Here is a 13,918-nt window from a genome sequence, read left to right on the forward strand (position 1 = left end):
AAGAGAACAAGTGGGAGGTGAGATAGGAGGGAGGGAAATATAATCAATCTTCTACAATATATCTAGTATGTTAATGTTTTGCATTAGCTACACATGTACAACCTATTTTGAATTGCTTACCTTCCCAGTAGGGGTGGGTGACAAGGGAGGAAGGGAATGAAGGGAATGAATCTGGAATTCAAAGTTTTAAAACCCAAAGTTAAATATATATATATATATATATATATACACACATATATATATATACATACTATTATTACATGTAATTGGGAAATAAGAGGATGGGATATACTGGGGGACTGCTATTTTGGGGAGGTGGGTAAGGGAAAAACGCAGAGAAAATTTATAACACAAAATCTGGCAGAAATGAATGAAATAAACCAGAAGTTAATAAAGCATTTGAAAAAAAAAAGAAATATTTACAGCCCAAATGTATTTCTGTCATCTTATTATGGTATACAAAAGTCCTATCCTTAAGGATCTTGTAGAACACATGCAGGGTTTCCCAAAAGTTTAGTGCTATGTTAAGTTATTTTTAACAGCTTAGGCAATTGCAGGTTGAGGATGAGAACTGATGAAAGATAATTTGATTCATTGATTGGTCATTGATGGTATTTAAGAAACAATTTGGCTTGTCCTAATCTTATATAAGCCTAATCTTGTTCTGTATGGTTCTCTAACACACATCTTGCTTCCTGGTTAATTGCAGGGATTCACTGATTAATTTATCCCTTCCAGAAAGAAGGGGGTAAGCTTTCAGTTACAGTTCCTCAGTTCTTCAAGTCTTAAGTAGATGAACATTAGTGAGGCCCCCATCACACAATAATAAGGGACAGAGTCTAGAACAAGAATTAATGAATGTCAGAGTGAGAAGCAATCTTAGAGGTCATTTTCTAGGACTAGAGAGAGAAAATGACTTATCCCAAATTATATGGAAAGAAAATTTTGGACACTGTACCTATATTCTGTCTCCAAGTCCATGTTTCCAAGTTTCTCTTGGTACCATGGCTCTAAATACTGAAGATAAAGAAGCTTTGCATTCTCTCCTGGAAAATGAGCCTTAGAAAAACAATGATATTTACTCCCTCTGAGAAACAGGAGAGTAGGTTTAATAGAGGTGGTAATACAGAAATCACAAAGATCTTGGTTACCTGGCATGTGGGAAAATTTGTGGAAACTGCAGAGAAAGGAAAAGTGTGCAGGTAGGGAAGTCTGGAAGCACAGGTCATAGAGTTGATGGACGCTATGGTTTTACTGAGGGCTGGCATAGAGAAATGAATTATACAACAGTATGGAAACAGGCTCCTGCTGATGCTAGAGAAATGAATAATGATCTAGTGTCTGAATTGGTGGAAAGAATCCTTTGTGTTCTCTGGATATTTATTTTGCTGTGACAAGGACTGGAAGATTTCCTCTTTGGAAAGTGCTGGCAAACACAGAGTGAAGAAAGCAAGGGACTTTTATTATCCATTTGACTAAACATGCCTGGAGGATAGGTAATCCTTCATCCTATAGCAGGGAGGGGGAGGAAGGGAAAAGGAGTAGAGTTTAAGGCATAAAGGTCAGTGCTCAAATAGGCCATATGTAGCCTCTAGACTTCTCCTGCCAAAGGAAAGGGAGTCTTTTGGTCATGGACAGAAGTTATTTGTTGCAGAAGGGAGGGGGAGAGTCGAATTAGGTTGTTCAAAGTGAGTCTGTATCACTGTTGTCTGTATGGAATAATAATTGGGGTCTACAGGGGTGCCCTTCTCCCTTTGTCTTCCTCTACCACCTTCTACATGTGCCCTCCCCAGAATCAATTCTGGCTGCTTGACTGCTCACATGGCTTGAATGAGATGGGAGTCATCAATTCTGTTTCTTAGAGGGAGGATTGCTAGGCCTTACATTCTCCTTTATGCTGTCATCTGACCTACTGACATAACATAATAACCTTTGGGACTTGCCATCTATACCAATAATTTAGGATTTCTGGGTTTTTCTGTTCATCCTGCAGCTTATATCTCTTTTATATATTGTTTCCCCTAGTGAGGATGTTAGTTCCTTGATTGCAGGGATTGTCTATTTATTTTTTTAAAGGAATTGGGGTTAAGTAACTTGCTCAAGGTTACATGGCCAGTTATTTCTGGGTGTGGTGCTGAGTATCTGAACCCGGATTTGATCCAGGTCATCCTGAACACTGGAGCCAGTGCTCTTACTCGCTGAGCCACCTGGCCACCCCTAAGCAATTGGGGTTAAGTAACTTGCTCAAGGTTACATGGCCAGGTGTTTCTGGGTGGGTGCTAATTGTCTGAACCCTGGATTTGATCTCCAGGTCATCCCAACACTGGAGCCAGTGCTCTTACTCGCTGTGCTACCTGGCCGCCCCAATTGTCTATCTTTTAAAAAATTTGTATCTCCAGTGCTTAGCATACATAGTGTTTGATACATAAGAGCTTAATAAATGCTTTTTCATCTAGCCATTCATTCACTGATATATTTATGTATACAGTGGTATTTTCTGTTGATTCTGTTGCTCTGGAATGCAAGAGGATTATGGGAAAAAGTCATAGTCCCACCCCAAATCCTTATGTTTCCCCTGCTTCCAATTTTCAGTAAATACCTACTTGTAGGTATATTGGGCAAAGCACTATGGAGTATGTGAAAGATACCTGAAGATGTATACACGTGGAAAAATGAGGAACACCATAAAATCATAGTAGTATCTTTGTAACTGTGAGAGCTTGCCAAAGTAAAAATGTCTTCCTGTAGAGAAAGTGCATTTGTCCTCAATAGAGGTTTTCAAGTAAAGTCTGGAAGCCAACTTCTTGGGTGTGTATTTTTTAATTAATTTTTTTCAGCTAGCAAAAACCCATCTTCACTTCCCCTTCTCTCTCCCCAATTAAGAAAGAAAGAAATAATCAAGGAAAATAAATATCCGCAATGGCCACATCTCATTTTGTACTCTGTGTCTTTCACTTCTCTGTCATGAGCTGGGTAGTGTGTTTTATCTTCACTGGGTCTCTGTTGCTCCTAGGATAAAATATAAACTCTTTAATCTGGTAATTAAAACCTCTCACCATCTGTACCCAACCCACTTTTTCAGCGTATTTCATGTAACGCTTTGTCATGCACTCTACACTCTAGTCAAACTGTACTACAAAATGTCTAATAATCCCCACCACATGATGTCTCCACTCTATACATTCACATAAGCTATTCCAAATGCCTGGGATGCCTTCCTGCCTCATCTCTGCCTTCCAGATTCCTTATATTCCTTCAATGTTAAACTAAATGTTATCTTTGTGAAGCCTTCTCTGCTCTGCTCAGCTGTTTGTGTTCTCTCTCCCTCTCTCTCTTAAAACTCTCTCTGTTGACCTCCTTCACCCATATCTTGCATTATAGTTATCTGTATACATGCTATCTTTCCTCCTCTGTATACTTCCTACTAAGCTCATTTTTCTCCTTGCATATCAGGGAATGCCTTAGTGCTACATTGTGTAGTGCCCTATATATAGTAGGTATATAATTACATATGTATTGAATTGATTTGAGGAGTGACAAAAAAGTCTAACTAAAGTAGTCAGTTAATGTACACAGTTATTATAGTTATTTCATATATAATATTTCACATTCATATGCAATAAGACTCATGACCACAGTTTTGAGATAGGTAGTCCATTTATCATTATCCCTCAGATATACCCTCTTTTTTCTAGTTCAGTTTCCCTAGTTCATTCCTTTGACTATTGCAATAGCTTTCTGATTAGTCTCCCTCCACTACAGATCCCTTGTCCATACCCCTGCCAAAGTGATTTTCCTAAAGCTTAGGTCTGATCTTATCACAAGCTCCTCTCTTCCAAATCAATAAATTCCAATGGTTTCCTGATTACCTCTTGGCTCAAATACAAACCACTCTGGTACTTAAAAGCTCTTTGCAACCTGGTCATTTCCTATCTTTCCAATCTTCTTATACTTTACTCCCTTTCATACATGCCACAGTCTGGCCATATTGGGCTATTTGTTTCTCATACTCAATGCTCAATAATTTGTTTCTGTACTTTCACACTCACTATACTCTGCCTGAAATGCTCTCCCCACCTCACCTCTGCCTCTTTGAGTCCTTAGTTCCTTTTGGTACTAAACTGAAACATCTTCTTGGTCCTAAAAGATGATAGTGCACTTCTCTCTAGAGTTACCTCTATTCTACTCAACATATATCTTACACGCACCTATTTATGTACATGTTGTCTCCCAAATTAGAATGTAAGTTCCTTGAGGCAAGGACTGCTTTCCCCCCTTTTTATGCTCAGTAATTAATATAACGCATGAAATCTTGTTGATTGTTGTTGGGTCATTCAGTTGTATCCGATTCTTTGTGATTCCATTTTGGGGTTTTCTTGGGAAAGCTACTGGAGTGATTTGCATTTCCTTCTTCAACCCATTTTACAGATAAAGAAACTGAGGCCAGTGGGGTTAAGTGACTTGCCAAGGGTCACACAGTTAGTAAGCATCTGAGGTCAGATTTGAACTTACAAAGAAATGAGGCATGCCCTTTTATTTGCTAATATATAGCACTTCTAATGAACTGACAATTGTTGGGAGGCATAGAGTGGGGTAAAGTAGGGAAGTGAGAGTGGCACCACTATCAGATTTGGGAACTAGATAGAGTATGAAGGAACTTCAATCGTGGTAGAATAGATTGCAGCTTAGGAGAAAGCACTGTTATATAGTGAACAGAGTGCTAGATTTGGTGTTAGAAAGACCTGAGTTCTAGTCCTGCCTCTGACATACATTAGCTCTGTGACATTCAAATCACTTTAACATTCCAGTATTCCAGGAAACTCAAGGACTCCATGTTATAGATGAGTGGTGATTCTCTATCAATGGTGGAAGTTTTCATACCAGGAGTTTTGAGAGTGATAAAGTAACAGAAATGGAAAAAAAGAGAGAAAAAGGAAAACAAAGAAAAGAGAAGAAAAGGACAAGTTGTAGGCCATCCCATTTTCTGTATCTCAGAAATTGCTGATTTTGATCATGCTCATTTTTCAAGCTTCATTCTTCCCACCCATACCCCTAAATCCTTATAAGTGAATATTTGTATTTGGGATGGAAAATAGATAGAAAGGATGAAGAACCTCTAAATATATTCTTAAAGATCCAGAGGCAACAGGACCCACCACTTAGGAGGATATTATGATTTCATTTACCAAACACATGAATACCATGTTAAATTTGAATGGTTAGTCCTGAAATATAGAAGTAATTCAGTCAAGGTTCCCCTGGCAACCCTGCTTTATTTCCCAGGAGCAATGCCTCTTAATAGTGTATTCATTATCTTATCTACAGGTCTGGTCCTCAGAATATGCTATCTGAGAAATATTGATTGCCTACAAACTCCTGTTAACTTGCTAAATACCATAGATTGTCAAATTTGATAAGCAGATGTAAAGGCAGGAGCCTGGGAAAGGCCTAGAGAATGGGTTCATTAGAAGCCTTGGCTATCTCTGCCTCACAATATGGTTCATTTGAAATATGACTTTATTTTATTTGATTTCATTTTAAAAAAAAATTTTTTTTTAATTTATTTTTAGTTTTCATCATTCATTTCCACAAGATTTTGAGTTACAAATTTTCTCCTTGCCTTTTCTCTATCCCCAACCCCAAGATAGGGAGCTGACTGAATACCCCTTTCCCCAATCTGCTCTCTCTTATATCCTTCCCCCCCCCCACAACTTTCTAGTAGGGCAAGATGGATTTCTATACTCCAATGCCTGTATATATTATTTCCTAGTATCATGTAAAAACATTTTTTTAAACTAAGACTCTATTTTAAATGATATTCTTTAAAGGCATATATTTCAAATGGACTTCACAAGCCTATCAACAAGAAATGTAATATCTCATTTATCTGGCATTGTTCACTTCTATCTCCATTCCTTACTTTCAGGACCTCTCCCAGAAACCTTCATAATCTGGAGATGTTGTAACTCTTTGGACCTCTCTTCCAGTTGGTGAGTCTTTGACCTGGACCATTATTTCACACGGTAAACCAGGTCATGGTCATGTTATTTCAGGTTCAATTTCTCACCAGCAACCTTTCCCTGAATCAGTATTCCCTCCCCCTACAATTTTTATTGTTTTTTTATGTTATCTTCCCTGTTAGAATGTATGTACCTTAAGATAGGGTTAGTTTTTTTTCTTTTATACATTTTTCCAGTGCTTAGCAAAGTGACTCATACATAGTAAACACTTTGTAAAATACTTTAGAGCTTTCTGTCTATCACTACATATATACATTCAACCATCTATCAATTGCTAGGAAAAAAAAGAAATTTCTCATAAATTAATTTTCCCAGAGAGAGATTTGAAACTTGCTTCTTTAAGCACCCAAACTTTTGAAAAAATATTGTTTTGAATGGAAATCTTTCTGAACAGTACTACCCACTTCTTTGCCTTCTTAAACTAAGCATCCTGAACATAATTTTGCCTTTTTGTTATGACTCAAACTTACTTTGGGGAATTATCAGTTTTTATGCTATAATATATTGTTGTATGTGATAATATAATCCCTCAGAAACTATCAGACTGTAGAGAGCTAGCTGTTTGTCCCTGCACTTAAGGACCCAGACGACTTTGCTACAGTACCAGAAAGTAGAACACATCTCCTTTTTTATAGCTCTTCAATCTTGTTGCTTTCTTAATGGCAATCACTCTTCCCTATGGTCAATGTGTTTTGCTTTAGTTGTTATTCAGTTGTTTCAGTGGTGTCTGACTCTTCATAATCCCATTTGGGGTTTTATTAACAAAGATACTAGAATGGTTTGATGTTTTCTTCTCCAGCTCATTTTATAGATGACAAAACTGAGGTAAAAGGGGTTAAGTGATTTGCCTAGGGTCACACAGCTAGTTGTATATCTGAGGTTGGATTTGAACTTAGGTCTTCTGGATTCCAGGGCCAATGCTCTATCCACTCCATCATCTAGCTGCCCATGTGTCTTACTACCTTAGTTTTATGCATGAATTTCTGGTGAAAGCCTTTACAGTATTGACAGTATAGACGACAGTATTGTAGTACCTTTCTCATTAGGGTGAAGTGAGCTTTATAATAAATAACACATTGATTCTCAGAAGGTGTTTTCCACTTATTCATAGGCTCACAAAGGTTTACTGGATGGCAGAGATCACCAGAAGTCTGACCTTCAGATAAATGTAGCATCTCTCTAAAGGTTAAAGTCTGTTGTTGAATGAGCCCTGGCCCAGGGGTTTTGGGGGAGAAAAGGGAAATAAGATATAGTCTTTTCTGCAGTGAGCATATCATCCAGTAAAGGAGATGAAACACTTGAAAATCCAGGACTCTTTGCTATACTACACTGCCTTCAATCCATTAGTCAATACACTTTTGGGGTATATGGGATGTTTGGGGCAGGCTAGCATCTCCAGTATAAGGGCTTGCTGACACCTTCTCAGGGCTTCTCACCCACCTTTGGTGTCCATTTATCACCCAACTCTCCTCTGTGGCTCTAAGAAGTTCTCAAATGAGCAGCAGCCACCCCTCAGTTAAATTGTTTTTGTATACCAGATAAACCACGTTCAGGGTAACTTACAGCCTCAAATCCATCTGTGAGTTAGGGGCATCTAGCCCCCAGCATGTGAAGACTTCCCTCAGTAGAATGGGTGGGTGAAAACAACAGCCAGGAAGGTGATTGAATCTGGTGCTGTGGAGTGCTAAGAATTTAGTTAGATATCAGAGTAACCAAGGTTATCCACTACATCCTGGAGCCATTGCCAGTCATCTTGACCTTTGTCTTGCCAATGAACTTTGATGACACTGGAAGACAGAGAGAGGCAGATAACTTTGTGCAATTCTACTTCACTTAACCCAAATTATTTAAATCCAATTCACATGCAAGTTAAGACATTGCCCCCCTCATCCACTATTTTACCCTCGCATTGTAATGTCATTGATTTTCTATGAAAACTAAAGATAAACAACAATATACTCCAGGTCTATTATACAACCAATTACAACTCTAAAATCTAGTCAGTATTTTCCCTTCTTATCCAAGAGTTGTCATGAGAGATTTTATTAAATTGCTTTTGGAAGTAAAGATATATCATAATTGTAACACTTACGTAAACTTACATAAATCAGAAGCCTAGTAACTATTGTAAAAAGGAAACACATTTAACTCAGTGTAACATCTTTGTGAACCCATGCTGGCTCCTAGATATTACTGCATTCTTTCCTAATGTGCAAAAACATCTATTTAATTATCTAATAATTCGCTCTAGAATTTTGCTACAGCTATAGGTGCACAATTCCTGGGTCATAGTCTTTGTTTTATTTTTGGAAAGTCATCAGGTATGACTCTCAGACTATCACTTCTCAAAAAATTAATAACATTTTCTGTGAGGAAATATTAGTAAAGTTTCTTCAATACCATGAGGTATGCTATGCCTTGATGGGGAGAATGGAATTTATTTCAAAAAGCTAGATGGTTTTTCACTATGTCCTTAGGTAACTTGGAAGATAATTGTCTGTTTATGATTGTTTGCTCACCTTTTCCAATTTGAATTTTTTTTCTCCATATCAGAAAAATGGAAACAAAATAGGGAAGTAGTACAAGGGAATTTATCATATTTATTAAAATGTTATTGTTCCCTAAAGAAAATGGAAAGAATACGCAATTTTTAATATGGGAGAGAAGAGACAAAACTGACATGTTGGATGTGGGCAGTATGTAAATTGACTTTGCACCTGGGTCAGGTGTTCAAGTTTAAGGATGATGGAAAAATCTCAGTGACAGACATTGTACCCATCATTTTGCCAAGATGGGCCCTACCAGAATGAATTCTCATTTCTCTCTTTGACCACACTTATTTCCTTATAGCATTACCTACTCTTGAGCTCAGAACTAAAAAAAAAATCATCCAGAGTCACCTGGGATTACATTAAATATTCTATTCAGTAGATGCTTGGATGAGATAGCCGCAGAAATCAATAGAAGTTGGCAAGCCTTCCCCTTTTTTTCTTGTTTGTAGCTGGAGCCTTTACCTGCCACTTATTATAGAACTGCCACATTAATGCAATTATGCTAACTTCCTGCTATTGTATGTCAACCATGCTCACTCCACCTCCCCTAATGTCCAAGCTTGATTACTCATCCAAGCAAGTTTCTTTCTTAAGCAATCTCCATCAGGATTGACTTATAGGATCCAATAATTAAAAACACTTTTTGTGATGGCCATCAGGAGCACCATTAAGAGTTGGCCTTGTTCCTAGGGAGTCACATCAAGTCACTTCCCTCCTCCTTCAATAGTAACCATCTTTAGTAGTCTGTTTGATTTTCCTCCTAATTTCCAAAACTTCCATTAGTGCCCTGTACTTTCATCATGAGGGTAAACCAGCATTTATATGGCTAAAGACACAAATGTAGGTGCATGGGAATCAGATTGCAATAGAAAGAACTTAGGATAGAAGTAAAGACAAAGTTGTCCTAAGTATGGACTCAGGACATGGAGTGGGGACAAGATGACTTGAAGAATACACAGAAGGCTCACACATCTATATCATGAATATTTTGTTTGAAAAATGGCTATCACAGAGAAGGTAATGGAGAGGCATGTGGTGAGTTGGAGCAGAATACCAATTAGGAACTCTAAAGTAAAACAGAAGCAGAAGGCACTATCAAGGACTTGCATGTTAAGAAGAGATGGGTTGGTTACATGACAAGAACAAGGCATAACAAGTGGACAAGAAGAAGGACCCATTGGTACTCTCAATGTCAGGAGAAATGCAGGAACATTTGATGTTGCACAAGTCTCTTGTGTGCTCTGATCCTCAGTTTCCTCACCTGTGAATGAGTAGGGTGGGTTATTTAACCTCTGACATCCCTTCCAGTTCTAGATCCTATAATCCTAAGTTCACCAACCAGTAAAACTTGGGACGAAAGAAGCCAACTTAGAACACACTGAGACCTCTTTCTCCAATACCAGGATAATATAAGCATCACACTACATATTTCTCACTCATGTCTTCCTTTTATTTTTTTGAGGATTCACAGATGATGAATCAAATACGTTGTTTTCTCCCTTATATTAACTGAGGGCAAAGGCTTCTTATATTACAAATAGCTGTCAATAAATGAAGAAATGGTCCTACATTATTTGCTGTTACTACTTATTCACAAATACTTTGCTTCACCTTTGATAGAAACTGTAACTGAGAAAAGAAAATTAGTATTTAGCTTTCTTTGGATTCTACTCAAACCTCTTTATTCATCAACCCATGCATGTTTCACTTACTCTGTGAGTGATACATCCACTTGATGCAGAAAAACAATGTGTGGCAGAGGAGACTTCATTTCCATGGGTAAAAATACTTTTGATGGATTCACATTAGCACTTGAGGTAGAAATCCAACCATTAATATCTTTTTACTTGGGGATGGCTTCTGGGGGTTTAATAGGAAAGTTATCTCTAGCTTTATAAAAATCTTTGTTATACTTTAAATTCTATGTTCCATTTCCTCTGTGAAGCATTTCCTAACAATTCTGGTCCACAGTGATATTTCCCTTCTCTGGTAGTTTATATATCACAATGTAGTATTTGGTATTTTGTTATGCAGTGACTTCTATTTTTCTTTATTTGTTCATATGTGTCAATTTTGTCTTCTCAAGTAGACTAATCTTTTCAAGGGTCAGGCCAGATTTATGTTTTGTGTTCCCCCTCCACCAAATTGTCTAATTTAGGGCTATGCACGCAATACACTTGGTGAATTAAATTCAAGTTAGTCATTGCTTAAACCAGCCCATGCTTAAACTGATGGTAGGACAACCCAAATAACTGTCATCCAACTACTTAATCCTTATTAGTCACAGTGATAAAAACAACGAATGTATGTTGCTGACTAAAATAGTGGGTTGTCATGGGAAATAAATAACTTTCATTATGGCAACATCTAGTGTGGCATAGAAGATAGAATGTTAGACTTGGAGTTAGAAATAACTGGGTTCAAAACCACCTTCTTATGTTATTAGCTATGTGGCTAAGTCAGAGAACCTTGATTTCCCTTATGTGTAAAATAGGAATAGGGACTGGTATAGGAAAGAAGCTTTTTATTAAGCACCTACTATGTGCTAGGCACTATACTTTATAAGTATAATCTTATTATCTCAACTACCCCTACCGATGCAAGTAGGCCCCTTTTCTACAATATAAAAGGCTAAAAGGCTACCTAGAACACTGATACATTAAAATGAGTTGCTGTAGCAGCAAGCACCCCAAGCGCCTCAGGGTTTGCCGCCACCACAGGTTCTTGGATCTGCTTTGTTAAAGGAAAGCAACTCAAAATGGGTTAACAAGCTTACTTTAATCAGTCAGACATATATCGTTTACCTTGTTCAGGGGAAAGAGGTCGGCACCCCGCACTTCAAAGCATACAGGCAGAATTATCAAGACAGAAACAGATCAAGTAGACAGATTTCCAAACTGTCCAACCATTACATCCATACCCAGTCAACATCTGGGTTTCCACATTCTGGGTTTTTCAAAGCCGGGGGACTCTCAACAACGGCTTCCCAGAATTCAGATCAAATCACAGAACACTTCACAAAGTGAGTCCCAAAACAAAGCTACACATCAGGGCTTATATAGCCTTCTCCTGCCTCAGAGAATGTAACAACCTTATTGACCCACTGGCCAATCAAAAAGTATCTACTGAAAAACAAGCCTCCCTCCCCAGGCTTCTGGTGCACTTTAGCCTAGGGGCAGGGAAGATCTTCCAAATTTGCATTTCCCATTACAGTTGCTCAGGGTCACACAGACAGTTAGTGACAAAGGTGGGATTTAAACCAAGGCCTTTGAGGCAACTTTCTAATTGGCATCTTCCTCATATATGAAATAGGAACAATAATGCTTGTAGCACATGCCTCATTGGGTTGTGAGGTTCAAATGGGACATATAAGTAAAGTGCTTTGTAGATTTTAAAAGCTAACATCAAATATTATTACTGAGAGTACATTACAGTCCTATGATTCATCATGACACAGTATTACCATTGATACAAAGTGCCAAGTATATAGTGTGGACATAATAAATGTTTATTGACTAATTGTAAAATGAGGGAATTAGATGAAATGACATGTAAATCTAACACTAAATCTTTGACCCTGTGGTTCACCTGCATTGGTAGAGGGAGTCTCTTTGTGTAGGGCATCACACATGGATGGCATTGCAGCTCCACACCAGACACAAACCTTGAACCGAAGAGCTGTGAACAGCCCAACCAAACTAAGGAAGACAGACAAAAGACAATTACAAAAATAAAAGTTTCCTCAGTTCATCCTATATTCACTATGCATTCTTTATGTGCTTTCTACTTCCCAGATCTTCTGTTTCTTCTCCTGAGAAAACTTTGATTGTCTTTTAAATTTCTGACTGAAATTGCAAACTGCTGCTTGAGCTCCAAAGTCTCAGCAAAGATCACCTGGCCCTTTCTGCAACTCCCTCCATGTTGCATCTGGAATGAGGTTCCTCACTATCTATTCTGCAAAAGGCTCTCTGGTACACGAAGGAGATGTGTATGGAGCAGACACTGCTTATAAAAATAAATGAAATTAGTAGAACACAATTCCTTCTGTTTATATGGTGTCATCTACTTTCCAAAGTGTTTTCACCATCAATATAGCATTTGATTCATTCATACTTCCCTGATCATTTATTAAGTATCTATTACATTTAAAGCAGGGGGTCAGGTCCTATGGAGAATATTCACATGAATGTGATACCATTCCTGCCCTCAAATCGCTTTTAACTGAGAAGCATAAATAAAACAAGGATGCAAATACCTATTATACAGAACAGGATGTAATGAGTGTCATGAAGGAGACATGAACAAAAGGTGATAAAACTTCCAAATTAAGATGAATCATAGAAGCCTTCATGGAGGAGGTGGGGGATTTGAACGATGACTAAGAGTTTAATAAGAAATATAATATATAGATGAAATAATAGCGTAGGTAAAAACAAATAAGGCAATTAGAGTGAGTGTCCAGCCAATGAAAACTGGTACAAAGTAATTCGTAATCTAGAGAGTCATTCAGGGCACTGAAGAGGTTAAGTGATTTGTACAGCTACATGATCAATGTTTGTGAGGTAGAATTTGAACCCAGGATATCTTGACACCAAGGTCAATTTTTTCTCCATTATGACAGCTCTCCCCCTTTCAGTTGTTAGGGTTGGGGACTAAAGAGTCTCTGGAAAAGAGAAAAGGACATACATGCAAAAAAAAAAAAACTGTGACAGCTCCTTTTGTGGTAGCTAAGAATTGGAAATTGAGAGGATGCCCATCAAGTGAAAAATGACTGAACAAGTTTTGGCATATGATTGTAATGAAATACTGTTGTGCTATAAGAAACAACAGTAGAATGCTTTCAGGAAAAACTGGGAAAATGTACATGAACTGATTCAAAGTGAAGTGAGCAGAGCCAGGAGAACATTGAACACAAGGAGCAAAATTTTACAATGAAGAATTGTGAATGACTTGGCTGTTCTTAGCAATACAGTGATCCAAGATAATTCCAAAAGACTTGTGATGGAAGATCCTATCCCCAGCCAGAGAAAAAACTGATGGAGTTTGAATACAGATTGAAGCATACTTTATTTTTTCATGGTTTTTCTCCTTTCGCAAACTGTAATTTTTTTTGCAAGCTTTTTTGTCTTATAACATGATTACTAACAAAATACATTTTTCATGATTGTGCATATATAACCTATATGAAATTGCTTACTGTCTTAGGGTCAGGGGAGGGAAGGAAGGGAGAACATTTGGAATCCCAAATTTTATAAAAATGAATGTTAAAAATTGTCTTTACATGTAATTGGAAAAATAAATTAAAATAATAAGTCTCTGAAAAAGAGGGATGAGTGGTTGTTTATT

The 13,918-nt window shown here is 37.7% G+C and overlaps 1 long non-coding RNA gene across 2 annotated transcripts in view; it reads left to right on the forward strand.

The window, feature by feature from the left end:
* Positions 1 to 13,918, forward strand: part of LOC138142275 (uncharacterized) — a 151,215-nt gene that overhangs the window by 52,211 nt on the left and 85,086 nt on the right. The window contains exon 3 of one of the 2 annotated variants that reach the window (XR_011163392.1): positions 5,927 to 5,990. The exons of the other annotated variant lie outside the window; for it this stretch is intronic. This is a non-coding gene — a long non-coding RNA (uncharacterized lncRNA). The remainder of the gene's footprint in view (positions 1 to 5,926; positions 5,991 to 13,918) is intronic. 2 annotated transcript variants of the gene reach the window in all.

The sequence above is a fragment of the Petaurus breviceps genome, unplaced genomic scaffold (assembly GCF_028583685.1).
Source record: "Petaurus breviceps papuanus isolate PSGF00001 unplaced genomic scaffold, PetGlider_PUasm1.0 90556, whole genome shotgun sequence".
Taxonomy (NCBI): domain Eukaryota; kingdom Metazoa; phylum Chordata; class Mammalia; order Diprotodontia; family Petauridae; genus Petaurus; species Petaurus breviceps.